The following is a 5,000-nucleotide window of genomic DNA, read 5'->3' on the forward strand; positions in this document are numbered from 1 at the left end:
GAGGACGCTTCCAGGAGCCTGGGGAAGATTTTCTGAAAGTGTCCTTGGGACTTAGAAATATTTTGAGAAAATCTCGATTTTGTGAAAAATGTCACATTTCCCCTACTTCCACCACAGGGGGGCGTCAATATGTTGTGAGGTAACCCAGGACAGTGACCTAACTGTGGGTAAAGTTTGCGGGGCACGGGCGGAAAGTTGAATTTTTGGATGAAAATGCGTATTTTCATACTTTGAAATTTTCAGGCGTGTGTCAGACTTCCAGGCGGGTGCAGCCGCCGGAGGTGTACCGGGGACGCTTCCAGGAGCCTGGGGGAGATTTTCTGGAAGAGTGCTTGGGACTTAGTGCAATTTTTTAGAAAATCTCGATTTTGTGAAAAATGTCACATTTCCCCTACTACCACCACAGGGGGGCGTCAATATGTTGTAAGGCACCCCAAGGCAGTGACCTAAATGCGGGTGAAGTTTGCGGTGCACGGGGGGAAAGTTGAATTTTTGGATGAAAATGCGTATTTTCATACTTTAAAAATTTCAGGCGTGTGTCAGACTTCCAGGCGGGGGCAGCCGCCGGAGGTGTACCTGGGACGCTTCCAGGAGCCCGGGGAAGATTTTCTGGAAGAGTCCTTGGGACTTAGTGCAATTTTTAGAAAATCTCGATTTTGTGAAAAATGTCACATTTCCCCTACTACCACCACAGGGGGGGCGTCAATATGTTGTAAAGCACCCAAGGGCAGTGACCTAAATGCGGGTAAAGTTTGCGGTGCACGGGGGGAAAGTTGAATTTTTGGATGAAAATGCGTATTTTCATACTTTGAAAATTTCAGGCGTGTGTCGGACTTCCAGGCGGGGGCAGCCGCCAGAGGCGTACCGGGGACGCTTCCAGGAGCCTGGGGAAGATTTTCTGAAAGTGTCCTTGGGACTTAGAAATATTTTGAGAAAATCTCGATTTTGTGAAAAAATGTCACATTTCCCCTACTTCCACCACAGGGGGGCGTCAATATGTTGTAAAGCACCCCAGGGCAGTGACCTAAATGCGGGTGAAGTTTGCGGTGCACGGGGGGAAAGTTGAATTTTTGGATGAAAATGCGTATTTTCATACTTTGAAAATTTCAGGCGTGTGTCGGACTTCCAGGCGGGGGCAGCCGCCAGAGGCGTACCGGGGACGCTTCCAGGAGCCTGGGGAAGATTTCATGAAAGTGTCCTTGGGACTTAGAAATATTTTGAGAAAATCTCGATTTTGTGAAAAATGTCACATTTCCCCTACTTCCACCACAGGGGGGCGTCAATATGTTGTGAGGTACCCCAGGACAGTGACCTAACTGTGGGTAAAGTTTGCGGGGCACGGGCGGAAAGTCGAATTTTGGATGAAAATGCATTATTTTCATACTTTGAAAATTCCAGGCGTGTGTCAGACTTCCAGGCGGGGGCAGCCGCTGGAGGCGTACCGAGGACGCTTCCAGGAGCCTGGGGAAGATTTTCTGAAAGTGTCCTTGGGACTTAGAAATATTTTGAGAAAATCTCGATTTTGTGAAAAAATGTCACATTTCCCCTACTTCCACCCCAGGGGGGCGTCAATATGTTGTGAGGTACCCCAGGACAGTGACCTAACTGTGGGTAAAGTTTGCGGGGCACGGGCGGAAAGTCGAATTTTGGATGAAAATGCATTATTTTCATACTTTGAAAATTTCAGGCGTGTGTCAGACTTCCAGGCGGGGGCAGCCGCCGGAGGCGTACCGAGGACGCTTCCAGGAGCCTGGGGAAGATTTTCTGAAAGTGTCCTTGGGACTTAGAAAAATTTTGAGAAATTTCCGATTTTGTGAAAAATGTCACATTTCCCCTACTTCCACCCCAGGGGGGCGTCAATATGTTGTAAAGCACCCCAGGGCAGTGACCTAAATGAGGGTGAATTTTGCGGTGCACGGGCGGAAAGTCGAATTTTTGGATGAAAATGCGTATTTTCATACTTTGAAAATTTCAGGCGTGTGTCAGACTTCCAGGCGGGGGCAGCCGCCGGAGGCGTACCGGGGACGCTTCCAGGAGCCTGGGGAAGATTTTCTGAAAGTGTCCTTGGGACTTAGAAATATTTTGAGAAAATCTCGATTTTGTGAAAAAATGTCACATTTCCCCTACTTCCACCCCAGGGGGGCGTCAATATGTTGTAAGGCACCCCAAGGCAGTGACCTAAGTGGGGGTGAAGTTTGCGGTGCACGGGGGGAAAGTTGAATTTTTGGATGAAAATGCGTATTTTCATACTTTGAAAATTTCAGGCGTGTGTCGGACTTCCAGGCGGGGGCAGCCGCCAGAGGTGTACCGGGGACGCTTCCAGGAGCCTGGGGGAGATTTTCTGGAAGAGTCCTTGACACTTAGAAAAATTTTGAGAAAATCTCGATTTTGTGAAAAATGTCACATTTCCCCTACTTCCACCCCAGGGGGGCGTCAATATGTTGTAAGGCACCCCAAGGCAGTGACCTAAGTGGGGGTGAAGTTTGCGGTGCACGGGGGGAAAGTTGAATTTTTGGATGAAAATGCGTATTTTCATACTTTGAAAATTTCAGGCGTGTGTCGGACTTCCAGGCGGGGGCAGCCGCCAGAGGTGTACCGGGGACGCTTCCAGGAGCCTGGGGGAGATTTTCTGGAAGAGTCCTTGACACTTAGAAAAATTTTGAGAAAATCTCGATTTTGTGAAAAATGTCACATTTCCCCTACTTCCACCCCAGGGGGGCGTCAATATGTTGTAAGGCACCCCAAGGCAGTGACCTAAGTGGGGGTGAAGTTTGCGGTGCACGGGGGGAAAGTTGAATTTTTGGATGAAAATGCGTATTTTCATACTTTGAAAATTTCAGGCGTGTGTCGGACTTCCAGGCGGGGGCAGCCGCCAGAGGTGTACCGGGGACGCTTCCAGGAGCCTGGGGGAGATTTTCTGGAAGAGTCCTTGACACTTAGAAAAATTTTGAGAAAATCTCGATTTTGTGAAAAATGTCACATTTCCCCTACTTCCACCCCAGGGGGGCGTCAATATGTTGTAAGGCACCCCAAGGCAGTGACCTAAGTGGGGGTGAAGTTTGCGGTGCACGGGGGGAAAGTTGAATTTTTGGATGAAAATGCGTATTTTCATACTTTGAAAATTTCAGGCGTGTGTCGGACTTCCAGGCGGGGGCAGCCGCCAGAGGTGTACCGGGGACGCTTCCAGGAGCCTGGGGGAGATTTTCTGGAAGAGTCCTTGACACTTAGAAAAATTTTGAGAAAATCTCGATTTTGTGAAAAATGTCACATTTCCCCTACTTCCACCCCAGGGGGGCGTCAATATGTTGTAAGGCACCCCAAGGCAGTGACCTAAGTGGGGGTGAAGTTTGCGGTGCACGGGGGGAAAGTTGAATTTTTGGATGAAAATGCGTATTTTCATACTTTGAAAATTTCAGGCGTGTGTCGGACTTCCAGGCGGGGGCAGCCGCCAGAGGTGTACCGGGGACGCTTCCAGGAGCCTGGGGGAGATTTTCTGGAAGAGTCCTTGACACTTAGAAAAATTTTGAGAAAATCTCGATTTTGTGAAAAATGTCACATTTCCCCTACTTCCACCCCAGGGGGGCGTCAATATGTTGTAAGGCACCCCAAGGCAGTGACCTAAGTGGGGGTGAAGTTTGCGGTGCACGGGGGGAAAGTTGAATTTTTGGATGAAAATGCGTATTTTCATACTTTGAAAATTTCAGGCGTGTGTCGGACTTCCAGGCGGGGGCAGCCGCCAGAGGTGTACCGGGGACGCTTCCAGGAGCCTGGGGGAGATTTTCTGGAAGAGTCCTTGACACTTAGAAAAATTTTGAGAAATTTCCGATTTTGTGTAAAAATCACCCATTTCCCCTACTTCCACCCTAAAGGGGCGTCAATATGTCGTAAGGCGCCCCTAGACAGTGACCTAAGTGGGGGTGAAGTTTGGGTCTGCTGGGTGGAAAACTGAAAAAAAGCGATTTTGTGACTTTGAGAACAAACAGAGAGCTCAAAACTTTGAAAAACGTCAGACCGCTGTCAGACTTCCAGGCGGGGGAAAGCTCTGAGGTTGTACCGAGGACACTTCCATGGCCCCCGGATTGATTTTCAAGAAAGAGTCCTTGGGACTTTGAAATTTTCCGGCGAGCTGTTTTTGGCTTCCGGGAGCCGTAGAACTTTGGGAAATCGATTCCGCTCACCGGTTCAGGGTGTTTCGAGCTAGTCCAGGTCCCAGCTACGCCGCCTGGCCTCCAAATTTCGCAAATTCGAAAAAAAAAAAAATAGAACCGGAATGAGGAAATTTCTGGCCGCCGGATCCGCCGCACGGCTCCAGGAGGTCGGACACTTTTTGACTTTGTTCCCTTAAAGTGGGGGTCGGTGTCTCACCATGCAAATACCCAGTTTTGCACACCAGCTGCAGGATATAGGAGAGAGAGGTACCTCTCGGCCCCGACCAAAATCCGTTGTTTTCGTGGTTCCTCGACTCGGGTAGGCGGTTTGGCGAGTACCCCCCTTTTGCATGGAAGTTCGCACTCGCGCCGAGACCAGGCTTCCGCGGCTCCAGGGGGACTTTTGCCGGTTGTCCGTCCCGAGTCCGAGACGCGTTTCCTGGGTCGCCCGAGCCCGAACGGACCCTCCCCACGTGGGTTCCTGTCCTCTGAGGGCGACGGTCGTCAGAAGGGGGGCAGATCCAGAGTCCTCGTCCGCAGGAGGGCTCTGGGAGGGCGGATCGCTCCTTCTGACTTTGTCCCCTCGGAGCGGGCTCGGCGTTTCTCTGTGTCGGATGTCTCCCGCTTCCGCGCCAACGGGGAGACCTATGAGAGAATCGCACCGCGACCCGGCTTCCGTCTCGAGGGCGCCCGGAGCGCGCCGGACACTCGCTTCCAGGACTCCAGGGGCACGTTTCTTCCCCGTCTCCCCCGAGGGGAAGAACGGAGGCAGGGGTTCCACCCGAGCCCCTGCCCTTTCTTCCGATCGATCTGGCTCAGCGCTCCCGGGTGGGGAGGTGGTGCCGCTCGCTC

This window comes from Ranitomeya variabilis, unplaced genomic scaffold (assembly GCF_051348905.1).
Source record: "Ranitomeya variabilis isolate aRanVar5 unplaced genomic scaffold, aRanVar5.hap1 Scaffold_118, whole genome shotgun sequence".
Lineage (NCBI taxonomy): Eukaryota > Metazoa > Chordata > Amphibia > Anura > Dendrobatidae > Ranitomeya > Ranitomeya variabilis.